At 35.9% G+C, this 19,787-nt stretch overlaps 1 pseudogene; it reads right to left on the bottom strand.

The window, feature by feature from the left end:
- Positions 1 to 994: 994 nt before the first annotated feature.
- Positions 995 to 19,787, bottom strand: part of LOC140512103 (telomeric repeat-binding factor 1-like) — a 57,481-nt pseudogene continuing 38,688 nt past the window's right edge.

The raw sequence follows: 19,787 nt of genomic DNA, 5'->3' as shown, positions 1-19,787 counted from the left end.
CCTAGATGAGAGTGGAGCACAACCTACCACAAGCCATGCCAGTGCAGACTAATCCCCAGAAAATGGCCCAAGTAAACCAGGAGCAGGCCTTGGAAGCCACTGAGTCAACATTGGCAATGACTACCTACAGACCTCTCAGCCCACAGATGGTAAGGGGATGGAGCAAATGATCAGAAGGAGATTACAAGGCTATCTTTGCTGGTACTAGGAGTAGGACTCTGGTACTTTGCCTATCTATACTCTTTATGGGTCAAAGTGCTGGGTGGCAATCCCAGGGGGAGGAAGCGCACTAGCAAACCTGAGCTTGTGGCTGCAGTGGAGCATGGACCATCATCACAGTTCCAGGGCAGAAAAAACAATGCTTCTGGTGTCTCACAAACAAGAGCACAGGCCAGAAGATAGTAACACACATCCTTCCTTAGGTCATAACACCTTAGAAGAATTGAAAACTTACTGGGCCCTAGAAGTGTCTCTGAAAACAGCTGCATAAAATCCTTGAAGCTGGCGACAGTGTACCCTCAACTCTAGAAGCAGAGTGTCATTTTTTTAAGAAGAGAAAAAAATTAGTTTGAAAAGAAAACACAACAGAAACAAACAGAGGAAAATATAAACCTATCACATAATTTAAAATAAAAATGGATTAATGCAATAAAATGAAAGCAGGTCATAGAATGGAGTAAAGGCAAAACCTTACAAGCTATTGGTTACAAGAAACGCACCTCTAAAACAAAAGCACATATTGACTAAAAATGAGAGGTAAGAACAAAATTTACTATGTACTGGGTGAATCAAAAAAAAAGTAGAAGTTGCAATCATGCTAAAAGTGGCAATGTAAAGGGAAGGGAATAAGCACTTGTGAGTATTCTACAGGCTAGGTATTATGGGTAATGCTCACAAATGATTTCATTTGATCAACACATCAACTGTGTGAGGTGGATGGTATTTTACAGCTGAGGAAACTGAAAAGGAAAGAGGTTAAGTGATCTACCCAGAATTATACCACTAATAAGTGTTCAAGGCTGCATTTGAACTCAGGTCTCAGGTCAGGGTTTCCTGATTCTAGGCTCAGTGCTCTCTCCATTGTGCCATTCAGCTACCAACATAAACAGAAATCAAGAAGCAAATTACATTATGCTTAGTGGATATCTCAAAGCTCATGTTCTGTGTTGTTATTGTTTAGTTGTTTTCAATCGTGTCCAACATTTTCAGACCCTATTCAGTGTTTTCTTAACAAAGATACTGGAGTGGTTTGCCATTCTCCAATGGGTCCCCATTTTACAGATGAGGAATTGAGGCAAACAGGGGTTAAATTATTTGCCCAGAGTTGCATAGTTAGAAAGTCACTGAAGTAACATTTAAACTCATACCTTCCTGACTCCAGGTCAAGTGTTTTACTTACTGGGCCACCTAGGGGACCAAGTAATTTTTTGAACTGTATATCATCCCCCTAGCATCCTGAGATAACTGAAATGACCCTTCATCAACTAAAGAATTTGTGTGCATAGGATCATAATAAAATGATATTACTTCCTTGCATTATGGCTAGCAACTCCTACCTCATCTTCTACTTTTTAAAAAAAGTTCAGTTTTATTTTATTTGCAGTTCCAAACTAACTTTCTTCCCATCCCTACCTATTGACAAGCAAAATAAAAAGCAGTAAAACCATTACAAATATGCAGTTATGGAAAATAAATCCCCACATTATTCATGCCCAAAAAAAGCAAGGAAGAAAAAGAAGATATGTTTCAATCTGCACTCATCCCTTCTCTCTCTAGAGGTAGATGGCATATTTCATCACAAGCTTTTTGAAACTGGGGGTCATTGTGTTGATCATAGTTCCATCTGATCATTAGCAGTCACCTTGTGGCTGGACATCAGTGCTGCTTTTACAAATGCATTCAGTCCTCATTGTTTGAAGAAGCTAATTCTAACTTCTTTAAAGTCTGTCACCTGTTCTTTACCATAACATTCGTTCAATTGCAGAATGTGGAAGTTGAGAGAATTTTCTGCCAAAGGTCCTCTCCACACTTTTTCACCCCTGATTTCAGTTTATTGTCTTCATCCCAACTCCTTGTCCTCCTTCCCCATCATCTAGGTCCTTCAGAATTGTTTGTTCCATGGTTTGCCTTGTTTTGGTTACTGTCTTTAGTGGTTATTATATGTTTTTTAGTCCTTTGCTACTATTTTTAAGACTTTGCATGATCCTTTTACTTCCTTGACTTCTTATATTTATTCTTGTTTCATCAAAATCTTGGTATTGTGACTTCTCAAGTATAGCTTGTGACAAAGATAAGAGACATCCATGAGACCTGGTTACAGACGTTGAACCTACCGGAGATTCTGATTTTCCATCCTGTTTTTCACTATTTTCTCTTTCATTGTCTGTGCTTTCAACAAAGTGACCAACGATTTCTTCACCTTTTGTGCTTTTCTCTACTTCTAATGCTGCTTTCAGTAGAAAGTTTGATGATTTTTCAATTAACATTTGATTAGCATAACTCTTGATTCTATTTATCATGCACTTACAAGTGAAGTGTTGAAAAAAAAGGATGGTATAGCTCTTTCTTATTGATTATCATCAACAATTTCATTTTTAGAGGCTTATCATCTAGACTCTGTGTCTCCAAATATTCTTTCAAAGACCCTTCTGCTTCTTTATAGCTTGCTTTCTCCATGCAAACTCCTATAGCTTGAATTTCAAGTAAATTCTGGATTTGGTCATGAAGTATTTCTTTTTCCTTTCTGATATTATCCCAGATCATCAAGGTTGATTCCAATGAAGTAAGTTGCGCATCACTTTCAAACTGTGCATCCAATGTTTTTCCTTCCATGATTTTTGTTAAAAACTGACACACATATATAGTCCTTACCTGATGTGCTGTTAGTCTGGATAGTCCATGAGTAATGGCCTCCACAATGTTGCAGTTGCACTTGAATTCTTTGATATTCTTGGGAGGCCTGACAGAGGTTAAGGCAGAAGAAATCCAGCATCCATCCATAGGCCAGCGAGTAGGGCCCCAGATCCACAGTGTAGGGCGCAGGCTTGTCTTCCTCCTCTTCCTAGAAAGGGATGAACTGCCACTTCAAGGCCCAGATAGAATCCCGTTCCTGTGGTGACTTCATCACCATGGTTTTGTCTTCTAATTTCCCGCGTCCAAGGAACCATTCTGTCCCTGTCCCTCTCTGTAGCAATTTCTGAGTGCCATTTTAAGAAAGAGTTAAAAGTCAACAAATAAACATAAAAAAGGAGTAAACAGCAGAAAAAAAATCTGACCACAGAAAGTTACTATGCTGGCAAGAAAGATCAAAACACACACACAGAAGAAGATAAAAAAGGCAAAGCTCCACCATCAAAAGCCCTCAAGAAAATTACGAATTGGCCACATAAAAAATACTAAGGAAAATAAAACTTTAAAAACACAGAATTAGTTAAATGGCAAAGAAGGTACAAAAAGCCAAAGAGAAGAAGAATCCTTTGAGAAGCAGTATTGGCCAAATGGGAAAAAAAGCATAAAAATTCACTGAAGAAAAAAATATATCATTAAAAAGTAAAATTGGCCAAATGGGAAAAGAGGTACAAAAACAAAATGAAAAAAAATTCCTTCAAAATTAGAATTGAGCAAATAGCAGCTAATGACCTTAACAACAAAACAATAAAACCAAATCAAAAGAATGAAAAAAATAGAAGACAATGTGAAATATCTAATTGGGATAAAAGATGACCTGGAAAATAAACCCATGAGAGATAATTTAAAAAGTATTGGACTGAAAGTCATAGTTTAAAAAAAAAAGATCCTATACATCATCTTTCCAGAATTTATCAAGGAAAACTGTCCTGATATTCAAGAGCCAAATGGTACAATAGTATTTGGAAGAATCAACTGATCACTTCCTGAAAGAGATCCCAAAATGAAAACTTGCAGGAATATCGTAACCAAATTCTAAATCTTCCAGGTTAAGGAGAGAATGTTGCAAGCAACCACAAAGGAACAATTAGAATATTGTGAAGGCACAGTCAGGAAAACATACGATCTAGTAGCTTATGTATTAAATTATGTATTAAAGGATTGGAGGGCTTGGAATATGATATTGCAGAGGGAAAAGGAGTTAGGATTACGTTCACTTATCATCTACCTAGCAAAACTGAGTACAACCCTTCAGGTAAACATAGAAATTCAAGAGTTAGAGGACTTTCAAGCATTCTTGAGGAAAAAAAAAAGAACTGAATAGAAAATTTAACTTTCAAGTACAAGATCCAAGACAATAATAAAAAGGAAAAAGAAACCATAAGAGGCTTAATAATGTTAAACTGTTTATATTCCAACATGAAAACATAATACTTTTAACTCATAATACCTCTTGTATTTTTCTTGTTGTTGTTTGTCCTTATTTCTTGAAGAGAATCATGACATCAGGTTCATGATGTCATGTCATGCGGTGAATTGTAGTCAAGTGAAAGCTATGCAAAGTCACCAGCCTCATTTTCTCTTTCAGAGTCATCCGAGTTGAGTGGAGAGATATAGATGCTGGAGAAGGCCTAGGATGAAGTAGGAGACCTTGATCTTTTCAGCTAAAGCCTTTAACAGGTCTAAAACTAGATAAGAAAAGAGTCAGAGAAAGGCTTCTTTATATCATCAAAAAAAAAAAATTGATCTGAGAGGGAAAGACCCTCAGGGTTTCTCACAAAAACAGAAACAATTGTAATTTCCCTTCACTCTGAGTCAATCAGAGCCCAAATAGTGATCAAGTGGGGCTTGACCTGAGACCTAAAGGACAATTAATGAGAGTCAGAATGATTTGGGTTTAAGATATAGTTCTTAAGAAAAGAGCACCTATAGATAAAGGTAGAATTCCATATGTAGACAGAGGAAATAAAAGAAAGACAAAGACAGGGGAGTGAGAGAGAGAGAGAGAAAGAAGGAAAGACAGAAAGGAAGAAAGAAAGAAAGGAGGAAAGAGAAAGAAAGAAAGAAGGAAGGAAGGAAGGAAGGAAGGAAGGAAGGAAGGAAGGAAGGAAGGAAGGAAGGAAGGGAAAACAAATCTATGTTACCCAATTGGCCAGCTCCAGTTGGGTCCCCAAAGCTCCTACTTTCTTCTCATATTCATAGAGATAGTTCCTTTTCCTTAGTTCTGGAAAAGGACCATGACTTCAGTGAGATGATGCCAGGATATGCAAGTGAATTGAATTTAATTAAGATAGGGTTGTTCAGAGTCACCAGCCTTACTTTCTTTTTTTCTGACTTGGTTAGGCCAGTAAGGAGTATATATAGACTGAGGAGACAGGTGTGAGTTGAGGATGAAAGGATGATATCTAAAAAAAATAATGGATGATAAAGAGGAATATTCTGGGAAAAAGGGAAATGGAGGGATAGAAGAGTGTAAAATATCTTATATAAAAGAGTTATGAAGAAGTTTTCGTGGTGGAAGAGAAGAGGGGGAAGGTAAGGGAATGAGTAAATCTTACCCTCATCAGAATTGGCTCAAAGAGGGCATTACACACACTCGGTTGGCTGTAGAATTCTAACTTACGCCCCAGGAAAGTAGAGGGGAAGGAGATAAGAGAAGGGTGTGATAATAGAAGATAGGAGAGATTTGGGGAAATGGCAGTAAGAAGCAAAACATTTTGAGGAGGGACACGGTGTAAATAGGGAGAGAATAGAATAAACAAGGGAGAGGAAGGATGATGGGAAATAGAGTCAGCAATTTTCTCTGATAAAGGCCTATTTTCTCAAATAAGTAGAGAACGGAGTCAAATTCACAAAATAGGAGCTATTTACCAATTGAGTAATGATCAAGTGTTAAGAACAGCTTTCAGATGAGGTAATCAAAGGTACCTGTAGTCATATGAGAAGGTTCTCCAAATCACTATTGTTTGGAGGAATACAAACTGAAAAATCTGAGGTACTACCCCATGTCTATTAGATTGACTAAAGGACAGAAAAAGGAGAATGGCCAGCATTGGAGGGGATGTAGAGAAAATGGGACATTAATTTACTGTTTGTGGAGTTGTGAACCGATTTAACCATCCTATAGAACAAACTGGGGCTATGCATAAAAGGCTATGTATAGAACCATGCATACTCTCAGACCTAGCAATGCCACTACTAGGTCTGTATCCAAGAAGAGATTTTTTAAAAAGGTAAAAGGACATACGTACACACACACACACACACACACACACACACACACACACACACACACACACGGAAATATTTATAGCTACTCTTTTCTGATGACTGGGAGTTTGGAAATTGGGGGGATGTCCATAAATTGGGGAATGACTGAACAAATTGTGCTTTGTGACTGTGACAGAATGCAATTGTGATGTAACAGATTATGGACAAGATATGCTCAGAAAAACCTGGAAAGGCTTACATGAGCTGATGCAAAGTGAAATGTACTGTATACAGAATAACAGGAATATTGCAAGATGATCAGTTCGAAAAGGCTTAGTTATTCTCAGCAACACAATGATCCAAGATCACTCTGAAGGATTTATGGTCAAAAATGCTATCCATCCTCAGAGAAAGAACTGATGGCATCTGAATGTAGATTGAAGCATATTTTTTTATATACTTTATTTTTCTTGATGTTTTTGTATGCTTTTGTTTTTAATCTATATTTTCTTTCACAACATAACTAATATGGAAAGATGTTTTGCATGATTAAACATATATAACCTATATCAAACTGCAAAAGGGGTTGGGAGGTGGGGAAAGAGAAAGGGATGGAATTTAGAACTCAGATTTTAAAAACAAATGTTAAATTTTGTTTTCACATCTAATTGGGGAAAATAAATTGCTAAGAATTCAATAAGAATAAAAAACTAGACTAATAAGGTTCTAGAATGTAGTCCTCAGTGAAACCAACTTACATCACTGTCTCCTGAACCTTGGGAACTTGAGCAGTTTCAGAATTATTTCTCTGTTTTCTCCCACACAGAGAGATACAAAGAAAAGGTGATCAGTGCATAGGAATGTATTCAGTTAGAAACACTGATGATATAAAGATGCCTATGATTTAGCAGAATGCCCCCCCCACACACACAAATGAAGAGAATACAGTTCTGCATATAAAATGAGTTGGCAGAGGAGATTCTCCGATGAGGATCACTATATAAAAAAATTATTCCCCTACTGCTGGAAGGCAACTAGTACGAAGAGCCTTTGAGTTCCTTAATTATACAAGAACAGCTGCACAATTGTTTCCACAAGCATTGAAAATATTTCTCCATCAATTGGTCATGGCTATAGGATGGAAGCATTTACTTTTTATGGCAGGTTCTTGATAGTGAGTCTCTTGATCTGATTAATTCAGGCTTATGACATGATACAGTTGTTACAGAATAAGCATATCTTATGATTGATGGGAAAGCTAAGTGGTGCAGTGTGTAGGGCACCAGCGTAGGAGTCAGGAGGACCTGAGTGCAAATCTCACCTCAGATACTTGACACTCACTAGCTGTGTGACCTTGGGCAAGTCACTTAACCCCAATTACTCATCCTGGGTGATCTCCAGTCATCTTGATGAGTATCTGGCCACTGGATTCAGATGGCTCTGGAGGAGAAGTGAGGCTGGTGACCAGCACAGCCCTCCCTCACTCAAAACAAAGTCAAGTGCAAGTCATGTCCTTATTTCTCTGATGGCATGGTCTTCTTCGGCAGTGAAGGACAAACACACCTTATGATTGATATGACTCAGTGTTAAGGGAATAACAATATTTTGTTGTTTTTATGATGATGATATGAATGTCAGGGCTAAAGAAAAGTGGGGGAAAGGAAAGAGAGGGAAACTTTTACTGTGTGAATTGGGAGGAAATCCTGGAAATAATGAACATAAATTGTATTTGTGTAATGTAGATGGTGCCTGAATTCCTCTGCCTTCATTGATCTTTTTCTCTGTTTGATTTTGACTCTGACAACCTCATGTCCATATTTCATACTGTCTGGTGCCTAGCTTCCATTCAGCTCCCTTTTGTGAATTGCCTTTCCTCATTAGACTGTAATTCCCTTGAGAGCAGGGACTGTCTCTGTTTTTCTTATTTGTATCCTCAGTGTTTATCACAGAACCTGACACAAATAAGGGGGTCCATAAATGTTAATTGACTGTGATTATTGGCTAGACCCACACGAGTATATAAACCTTCCTTATGGGTATGTGGGTATCTACTGACTTGGAGGCTAGGTCCATCATTCCAATCTTCCCTTACACTGGAATGTATAGGTTCACAGTACGCAGTTAAAGTCAAATTTTCTTAACAACTTAGGGGTAATAATGAAGCGAAGATGTTACCATCCCCCTATTTATCACTTTAGCTCTCAAGCACTGTCCATTTTTCTTCAATTCACACAAAATAGCCACTCACAAAGATTATCACTGAGATCATAAACATAACCATGTATTTAACAATAAGGTAAAATAATTAATCACTAGTATTCACATATTAACACCAATGGAGAAATGGTAAATATATTACATGCCACATATAAACCTGAGTCAAGCTGCCCCACCCAATGGACTCACTATCTGCAGAAGAAAATGAGAACATATATTCAGGGACCCATCAGGAAGTGCATAAGGAATGAAAAACCATGTGCTTGGAGGTAGCACAACACTTTACAATAGTTGAGCTCTTTGATTAATCCAGAAATATCCATTACTTCTTTACTAATTTCTCACTTATCTCCACCTGGGCAAAAGCTCTTCTATTATCAAATTGATGGAGCATCTACAAGATCTTTCAACTTATACTCATCCTTGAGTGGCTGTTCTTTTTACACGAAAGAAAAAAAAATGAAGAGGCTGCCTATCTCTTGGTTATAAGAAGAGTTCAATTGGTTGTTTCACTCACCAGGTTACTGAGCCCAATTAAATTATAGTGAACACAGATCAAAACAAAATATAGTTCAGGTTGACTCCCTAAGCTAAACAAAGCAACCTAGTCCAGTCTTTGCTCACCAGGATTCTATATGGTCCAATTAGATCTCACTTGTGTTTCCCATTTCTGATATTCTTCCTAAAACCAGTTTGATTTATCAAAGACAAAGAGTAAATTGGGAGATTTCACCTCCTTTCTACTCTAGGTGGCACAGAAGGGCAACAGCTGGATTTCAAGTTTATATACACACAATCAGAGATTAGCAAACAAAGCTTTCTTGTCAGCTGACTTCATGAAACTGTTCTCTTCAAACATTTCAAATAAAACTGCTTTTCATACCCTGCTGAGTCATTCAACCAATTCTTCAGTCTTTTCACCATAAAGCTCCTAAGTCTTAGCCTTTTATACACATCAACTAATTACATAAGAAATGATGGCACTCACTCACCTGCTACTTATGAAGAACCCATCAAATTTCCCCTAGGAAATCAAAAGACCTTAAATATTCTTCAATCTTCAGTTATTTCTTTTTTAAAAAAAATTCTTTGGGATTTAACTCTTTTAAATCTTAAAATAGTTATATGCAAAAGAGTTTAAAAATGATAGTGCATTACATAAGACACCAACCCAATCCAGAATTCATTGTGCCATTTGGGCTCATTTTTTTTTCATTCTTTGAAAAATAAAAGTACTTCCTTTGACTCCTTTATACAAGCTAATACACATACCAATAAGGCATTATTCTATATCTTTGCAAAGTGATTAGTTGTCATGTTTACCACTTCATTTCCTGTCCCAAACTGTTCAAATTCTATCTAAAATAGCATTTCTGGCTCTCAAAAATTTTTTTTTATTAAACCAATTTCTTTTCCTATTCCAGAGAGGCATCGTAATCTGTATTTTTATTAGAGACAACACCTTCTATCATTTATCAACTGTTTCACTTTTTTTTGCTTATTCATACTTTTTTCTGCCTTTCTAGTACTAAAATCCAGTGGGTGTTCTGTTGTTCTTGGAAGCAAAAAAGGGGAGATTAAGGAAACCTTAAAACCCAAGAAACCTGTTAATTAACTAAAGTTTACCATTATACAGACTTAATTTGAAGAAATACGTATCAGGCTTCCCTGTGAAAGTCAACCTTTGACCAAGTCTGCCATTATGTAGTATCATCATCATCAGTTATCTTCTTTGTATGACAGTTTTACAATATGCTAAACTACCATTTTTAAGAATTGTATACCCTGCATATATCTCTGCTAGAGTGAAATATTATTTTTTCTTGTATTTAGAAATAGCTTGTGATCCAACTTATATGCCTTTTATTTTAGTTCTTAATTTTATTCTATAAATACTTGATATAATTTCTCATAGTCAGCTACTTGGCTGGCATGGAAATCCTTGTCAGGAAACAGCTTTATGTGCAATTACTTGTAATGACAATAAAACATGTCACCGACAGACTCTAAACTAAAAGCAGATTTAAGCTTGCTTTTCGGACAATTGGATTTCTATAAATGTCATTTACCTATATTTTAGCAAAGCATATTATAAGTCATTCTATTCTTTTGGAATGTATTCTATTCTAGTGGAAATGAATGTTAAATATATGGGAGAGAGATGTGAATTGGACAACGGTACATCTGCCAGACTTAAAGGGTAGTTTTTAACATTTCTCTTGCAGGGTGTCTGCCATGGAGTAGGTACCACAAGGGTCAGTGTCTGGCCCTGTGCTGTTAAATCTTTTATCAGTGCAAAATGGTAGATATCATTCTTATCAAATTTTCTAACCCCCAAATTGGAAGGGATAGCCATTATACTAAGGGATAGAGTTATTACCCCCAAAACGGCTTAGATTAGAGCACTAAGATGAATCATATAAGATGAAGTATAATAGGAATAATGACAGTGATAATGACAACTAATAATTTATATATGTGTATACATATACATATATATGTATATACACATCTATGTATGTATGTGTGAGTGTATATATATATGCACATAATACTTGTATATATATATATATATGCTCCAGTTACTGTAGTAAGCACTTTACAATTGTTATCTCATTTGAGTTCATTTTCTTCATCCCATAGTTTTGGGAGGAGGAGACCAGTAATAATCTATAGAACATCCTGAGGAGGGTAGACATGTTGTTGAAGGGTTTTCATTGAGTGTACATCATATGAGGACTGGTTGAGGTAACTGGCTTCTAGAAAAGAAGATTGATTGAGAGATGCTATATATTGGGGAACATAATAATTATCTTTAAGTATTTGAAAGGTGTCATGTTAAACGGGAATAGTCTTGTTCTGTTTGACTCCATAGGGAAAGAAGCAAAAATAAATGGGTTCTCATCAAGGCAAATTATACTTAATGTCAGATACATAAATAGTTCAATAATTTATTAGTGCTAGATACTAGGTTAAGTGCTGTGAACACAACTACCAGCAAGACAGTCTCTGACACTTGAGCATCATACATTTTCGTGAGAGAAGACAATGTATAAAGAAGTGTTGAAAAACTGGGGTTGAAAAATATGCACATATAAGCCTATTAAAAAGATAGTGACTAAAAGTACTTGTCTACAGCAAGATGAGCCAGATGGTCCTATAAGAGATGAGATGTAGAGTCCATGGTTGTTGATGTGATGGATATGAGGATAATACAAGGGCATTTTAATGATTATTGTTTTAAGAAAATGTGGAATGCTTTAAAAAATGCTTGGAGTGATGGTTGTTCCCTCTCTTCAAGCAGAGGTAGGATTATCACTTGTTGAAATATTAATCTGAAAATTCTTTCAGAGTATGAATTTCATTGGGACCCCTTCCTTTTTAGAAACTAAACAAAACAAAATGATGATTCTGAGATACTGTGAGTTCCATGAAGGAGGGCAATTGTTGCTACATTATTTTTTCATCCTTCCATCTCTGACTGAAAATAAGACTATGTATTGCAGGTAATTAATAACTGATTGTTCTTCGAATTCAATTTAAAACTGAATCACCTACCAAGTACTGCTTCACTCTTCCTGATTGATTCAGTATGTTGATTTTTTTTATGATTTTCTTTGGGAATTTTGATCCTTACTAAATCTATATGTCCTTTTTCATTTTTCTTCCTGCTCCCTGAATCACTGTATGAATTTGTCTTGTTTTGTTATCTCTCATTCTTAGCCTTCTCTCTCTATTAGCCTAAAGTCCCTGGGATTCAAGCCCGCTCCTTGTCCAACTCTCATAAAGTTCCTGGGAGATTAACCTACAGTTTTGATACATATTCACTCCTGCTAGGATTACCAGATATCCAGTTATTTGTTCCCTGTCTATTCCATGAAGGAGACATGGATGAACAGCAGTTTCTTCAGGACTAATGACTCCATTTCACTTTGGTATGCTCCAAAAAAAGCTGAAAGTGTTTACTGTCATAAAATCGTCCATATGAAACATTTATATATTTCTCAATGAACCTCCCACAATAGCAGCTAACCAAAAATATCTAGAGGACAGAAACGAAACTACAGGTTTGGAAAATCAAGCTTTCATGTTATCTTTTGTCACCACTGGGAAAAAAAGTTCATTTTTCTTTTATTAATGAATCAGATCGACAACTTTTTAGGTCTTTCTTAAAAAGAACGTGTGATGGAAATTCAGTTATGCTAGCCATACGGATGCTGGACTTGAGCAATCTAAGATATAAATCAGATACCAAAGTTTAGTCAGAATTTTGAAATGAGAAACTGTGATGTGATTACTTCATTTTGACAATCAATTCCCATGCTTGGTTTCAATTTAAAATCACTAAATAGTCTGTCGTGTTCTTCAGTGTCCATAATAGAAGCTGAACTGTATATGAATATTGATGAAGAGAAGTGACAAGCTGTTCTGTCAGATGCTTTGGTAGCATGGATGGCCTGTGTGATGACATGAATGATTTATTTCACTTCGTCCTTGCTACCTCCATCACCAAGAGAAGCTTGAGGACCTCAGCAGTCCTTTGACTGGATATCCACAAATGACAGATCAGGGATAATGTTACCTTCATTCTTTCATTACAGTTGAACAGATGCTGAAGTAAAGCAGAATTTTAAAAAGCAAAAATTGAATAATCTAGTGTCGGTGTAATCAATGTTCTCAACAGACAATTTTCGAAAGAAAATCTGTCCATGGGAAAATGACGCATTCTTTGAAGGATGTCCTCTTTGGTCTTTTGTGACGAGACAGTTCTTTCTTAATGTGAAAACCTAGAACTACTGCCAATATAAAGAGAACATAGCAAATGCTTCATTTTAATAATAACTAACATTTATTTAAAACTTACAATGTATTAGGTACAATGTTAAGCACTTTAAAATTATTATCTTGTCTGATGCTCACAACAATTGTGGGGTTAATGGTACTATTACTATTCCCATTTAATAGACAAGGAAATTGAGGTTAAATGACTTGTCCAGAGCCTCACAGAAAGTAGGTGGGTCAGGCCCATTGAAACTCAGGTTTTCCTGACTGTAGGCACTGCTGTCTGTCAACTACACCATGTTGCTCTTTGTAGGCAGTTTTACCCATTGCCATTCATCTGTTATCTATTGACTACCCAGACCAGTTCTTTCTCAGTTTCTCTCTGCTCCATTTCTGACTCTCCATATATTCTAAACCTTTTTCACTTGTGAGTACCTTCCCCTCCATCATCTATCTACCCCTAATTTTTCAGCTTGCTTTCATATATTTTGTCATCTATTTCTTTAAAAGGTAATCTTGTAATTAGGTTACATAGCTTCCCCAAAGTCACACAGAAAGTAAACATCAGAGGTAAGATATGGAATGAGAAGTGAGGAAGACAAACACATTTGTGGGACTAGAAACGATGGCAAAAATTAAGAGCAAAGGATTCTACTGAGGCAAACGGAAGTTGCAAGGGGTATGATGCATCTGGGATAAGCATGGATAGAGCCTATTCAATCAGATAGTCAAGATAATAACTATCTACTCTTTTGAATAGAAGATTTCTTGACTTGGTGCTGCCTGACTGCCTCATTGAAAGACTGGTATGGGAGTGTCTATACAGCTGTGGTCATCATAGCATGATGAAAGCACTAATTATGTACTGTATTTATTCATAGCCATGAAAATATTACTAATCAGAATAAACAACTATTTAAATTATCTAACATTTTCACATACACAGATTAAAAGAAGGCCATGCCAATCAGAGGCAACAACATGAACAAACCTTATGAGACAGAAAAGTTCCCTTTGGAACCTGGAATATCCCAAGCAGTCAGGAATTTGGTATACACTAAAGGAGACAGTAGAAGACAAATAGGTTCTGAATAATCATGTAGAACTTTGAATGTCAAGGCTAATACTTTTCGCAATTTAATGTAGTGTAAAAAGACCTGGACCTCGATTCAGAGGGTCTGGGTTAGTCTCTCATTGCTATTTATTATCTATGAATACTTGAATACATTATTTTCCATCTCTGATTATTAGTTTTTTTTTTTTTTTTTTTCCATTTAAAAACTGAGGGACTTGGGCAAGATGATCCCTGTTTTCTTCTAATTCTAAATCCTACATCCTGGATCTATAATCAAATTGGTCATGACTACAGGGTTATGTAGTTAAGGGTTTCAAATAGTTGATACTACAAAGAGTGGTCACATATTTTAACAGGTATTTCCCAGTTCCCTATCTCCACATGCAATTTCAAACCAACAAGCCAACTTGTCAACGAACAACAAAAGAAAAATAACAATAAACACAACTTATACAAAATGTTTATCATGGGGAAAAGTAGGTAATAACTGCGTTTTCTTTCCTACATCAACAGATTTTAATGTTTTCCTGTCAAATGGTGAAAGCAAAGATTGGAAGGACTTCATGTTCCATGGGTATCAAGCCACTGTCAAGTGAAATAGAGTAAGGTCCCCAGCACAAAAAAATTGACCTGCTGTAAATGGCTTGCAGAAGAACATGGAAGAGAATTACACAGTATGACAAGGCCTAGAAGATATGCAATCTGTATCATTGGAGAAAGCATCCACATTGGTAAGACTGCAGATCAATGTATGTATTCAAGTTTTAGTGCATAAAATTGAGTTCAATGAAACATTTTTTTTTTAAAGTCTCACTGGTTACAAATTACATACAAAAACTAAAAGTCCCCTATAGGAAATCTTCCACACACTGCATGGGAGCATTTTTCCTCAATGAAGTCATTTTGTTTAATCTCAACAACATATAATAACATCTCATTTTAAATTATTTACACTTGAAAAAATAAATCATTTATGATGCTTTGAGGACTTCCTGGGTACAGGAATATTTTTATCTGATTTGTACCCTTCACCAATATGAAAACCCAACTTGGTAAATTCCTTTTCCAATTCATATGGGTATAAAATTTGGATATAGCCAAAAGAAGAATGCTGACTTGATTTATATATCTGACTAGCAGATTTTGCTATGAATCATAGTTAAAGTAAAAGAATACCTTAAACTTATTGAATCAAATCTCTTCATTATATAGGGAGGAAATGCAGACCCAGAAAGATGGAGTTACTTAAAGCCAAAGAAGCAGTAAATGAGTCCACATCTTCTCATTCACACATCTGTGATGACATAACCATTTAATTTTGGGGGAAGGGGCATAGTCATGGTGGGGTGCCAACTTGTGACTTGATCAGCGTAGGAAACTCTCAAACATGGAAACTTAACATAGATCACTAATTTTTCTGTAACTTACATTTTCAAAGAGATCTCTTGGCCATCTAGGAGTTTAAGTAACCTGATAACTAACACAGGTGGTGAGTGTCAGAGACAGAACTTAAATCCATCTTCTTGTCTCCAAGGGTTGACCTCTATCAAATGAACCATATCTTCAAGCAAACCAAGTAAAACTACGAAAAGCAAAGTGAACTGGTGGTTTCCTTGATTTTACTAAATGTTCTCTCCTTTGCAAGATATTTTGCCCATATTTTCTTAATTAAAATAACAAAATATAACCAGTTAGAAAGAGATTTATCTTTTGTACTTTTAGTTGTGGGTTAATCCTGGTATTGAATATCTCCTGTGTTAGTGGAGATAAAGGTTGATGTTATATGACCCATTAAAAACTTACAGAAATCATATTGACTCCATTTGGACAGATCTTAAATGCAGAGAATATTTAACAAATCTTACATCTTCCAATTGTCCCATGTGGAGATGAGTTTGACATTTGTACCTTTTGTGAATTTTTGAGGCTGATTGAGAGAGAAGACAAAGAACAAACATAACTTCTGTTCACTTTCTTTTTAAAGTTCCCTGACACTGACACAGGATGTCATGTACAGAATCCCCAAATGCAATGTTATGTTGTGAATATAAAGGCATAGTTGTACCTCTTTGATTTGTACTCTGAGGACCTTCGTGCCCTCTATTCAGTGACATCAGAGTCACAATATTAGAATTTGAGAATATGTCTTGTATCATTAGAAACAGGGAACAGGATGCCAATCTCTCCTCTTAAAGCAAAAGAAAATGCATTTTAATTTTAAGAAATTGTAAAAGTACTTCTTGAAGTCTTAGATACAGTTGGGTCAGAAAAAGACAAAAGTCTTTTTCAATCCTAGATCCATGATCTTATGAAATAAAATAAAATGGAATTAGATTTGTTTTAACTCATAAAGGTCAGAAATACTAGTACTGGGTAGACATTGCAAAGAGATAAATATAGGTGTGGTTTATAAGCTAAAGTATAGAGTTACACAGTCCATTTCTTTTACTGTATTGTTGTTGTGTTTGTTCTTTGTTGCTGAAGAAGACCATACCATCAGAGAAATTATGACATGACTTGCACTTGACTTTGTTTTGAGTGAGGAAGGGCTGCATGGTCACCAGCCTCAGTTCTCCTCCAGAGTCATCTGAATCCAGTGACTCAATATTCCTCAGGATGACTGGAGATGGCCCAGGATGCAATAGGAGATCTTGGCCCCTTTAGGTCAAGGTCTATTTAGGTACTCACTTAGGATGAGGTAACGCCCATTCAGTGAATAGGCCTGTAATGTAATCAGTGAAAGGATATGGTGAGGTTTTAAAAGTGTGAATGTGATTCTTTTTACTTTAGGATTCATTATGAGGTTAGTCTCCCTTTGAATAAGTCAACAAGGGATTAGTGTGATTAACTGATCAAAAAAGTTCATCATATTTCTTGTTGCTATAAATAATAGAGGAATCACAGGAGTTGAGAATACAAACCAAGCACTCAAGTTCAAATGTATTTAGGAGACAGAAATTTGTGCCCTTATAAGGAAGAAGTGGGGATAAAGAAGTGATCCAAGAGGGACTATCAAAATTTCTTCCCACTCCCACCCCTACTCGCACCATAAGAAAGACTGGACCAGTAGAAGAAAACACATTCAAAATGATCAAAGAGAAACACATCGCAGGCAAAGAAGCAAATACAGACACAGTTGGATGCAGAAGACAACATCTTGAGACACGAAGTAACTTCAAAGTATGTGACCCTTTCTAGCAGAAATTAGGGCTAGCCACTGACTTAGGGCTTCAAGAAACTACAAGTTAGTACTCTATGATCACGAACTTTCTCTACATATCAATCTTAATTACATCATCATCTAACTTAAAGTGAACCAACTGTGTAACTGTCTAAAAATATACCTAAGAGGGACAACTAGGTGGTACAATGGATAGAGCACTGCCCTGAAGTCAGGAGGACCAGAGTTAAAATCTGGCCTCACCCTTTATACTTACTAGGTTATCCTGGACAAGTCATTTAACCTAAATTGCTTCCCCCCACAGAATGTTTTGGACATGTGCTCTTCCTCTATCACTTTGCTTTGATCACTGGAGATACTGAATCATAATCAATAGGAAACATCTTGCTAGGGATCTATGAGCAACAGTTCTAGAAACCTCAGTCCTTGGGGCCCTGACTTGCCAACATGGGAAGAACTTGAAGAGATGATAAAAGAAATAGAGAGGGAATACACAAATAAAGAGGCATATCTAATGAAATATTTTAGAGCTAGACTAATATTGAAATGCAAAGACTTCATAGGTGGTAATTATAGATTTATTAGTTAATTAACTAATAGGTGGTTTTCCATTGGAATCCTTTAATGAAAAGCTGGACAGAGAGTTATCAGGTGTATTATAGAGGCAATTCTTTTCAAGGACTAAATTGCATATGACCCTTGAGTTTCTTCCAAGTCTAGGAAATTCTGTTATTCTTAATGTAAGGCATATTTTTCTGTTAAAAAAAAAAAGACACCAATAATCTGTTTTACTTTACATGCAAATTTCCCAAACCACTCCACTTCAAGGTAAGGCAATTAATCACACCCACAGTACTCTGAAAACTTGAGATCTCTGGAAACAAAAATACCAGAACAGAATAAAAGGCTTTCAAATTGTTTTAAATGTGCTTGTTCCTTTTTAAAAAATCAATTTAGTTGGTTATTCAAACTAACAGTACCACACTTGCAGTTTTACTTGACAATAGGATGCTTATCTTTCTCTTTTTTTAAACAAAGGGTAAATTATAATGCATTGAGACATGGCTAATTTTAACATACTTTAACAAGTTAACCTGAAGATGTTGCCTAAGTAGATTTCTTTGAATATGTCTCTGGAAAGCAAATGATTCCTTGAAATGACTTTTTATGTCATAGATTTTACTTTGATTTTAGACATACTTCCACTTTAACATGTGTGTGTGTGTGTGTGTGTGTGTGTGTGTGCGCGTGCATCACTCAGTGCTAATTTTAGAATTAAGCTAGTACATCTGGGGAAAAGGTGATTCCTTCATTTTTGTGCATAGAAGAGCAACAATGAATTTTCTTCTACTAGAATATAAAAATACTGTTCACAGTTACCAGATCCCCTTACCTCTATTCAACAGTCTTGTCTGAAATACCAATAATTGAAAAGCACTAGATGAAGGGAAAGGGAAGTTAGAAAGATGTGGTTCCTACTGCCAGAGTTTGCAATATATTGGTAGCCTGAGATGGGGAGGTTAGGATGCTTATAGAAATATTAAATGTTGCTCAGTTACTAAACATGCAGAGTGCTAAATTTCATGATTATATCCAAAATAAATGAAACACTAGTCTCATTGTAGAAATGAAGAAGACAAATTTAAAGCTTTATTTGGAGATGATAAATAAGTTTAAAAAAGGTGGCACAAGAAGCCTTCAAAGTCAAAATGATGGAGACAGGAATTGGAAAGAAAGAATTTCAAAATTGCTTTTGGAAAGCTCTTAAATTAATGAGAAGAAGGAAATAGAAGAGACTTTTGTTTTCTCTTCAATTGAAATATCTGCAAATATCATTATGGGTGTTAAGTACTGGAAAAAAATCATTTAACCACATTTATCTTCAGGTAGCTAAGAATATGACTTCAGTGGATTGTGAGCTGTGTCAGTGGAAGGATTAACCAGACAAGAAATCTCCACTTCAGTCATATCACAAATCCTTGACACGTTGATGAAATATGTGTAAGTCACTGTTCTAGAAATATGTGATTATACCATGAATTTATATGACCAATCCATATATCAAAGGCTTTCATTGTTCATTGCTGACTCTTTTATATTCTATGAGACAGTGACGTGGAATGGGACATCCTACTAAAAAGAAAATGAGAGTTTGCCTTTCTGGGATCTAGGGTATAATCTGATTCTATCAATAACTTAAACTTCTCATTGCCTAATATTTTTCATCTCAAATGGTTTTGTGAATATTCAAATAAATAACAGAAAATTAAACTAAAGAGGCTGTGTGAATGTTTTTTACTATTGAAAACAAAATAATGGAGAAACAGGAGACTCACTTTCCATTCTTTTTTATTTCACTAGCCAGGTATGTAATCTTAGGAGATGTACTTAACTTTGCTAAGTTATAGCATCCTT

The sequence above is a fragment of the Notamacropus eugenii genome, chromosome 6 (genome assembly GCF_028372415.1).
Source record: "Notamacropus eugenii isolate mMacEug1 chromosome 6, mMacEug1.pri_v2, whole genome shotgun sequence".
Taxonomy (NCBI): domain Eukaryota; kingdom Metazoa; phylum Chordata; class Mammalia; order Diprotodontia; family Macropodidae; genus Notamacropus; species Notamacropus eugenii.
This window is presented reverse-complemented; position numbering and strand designations above follow the sequence as displayed.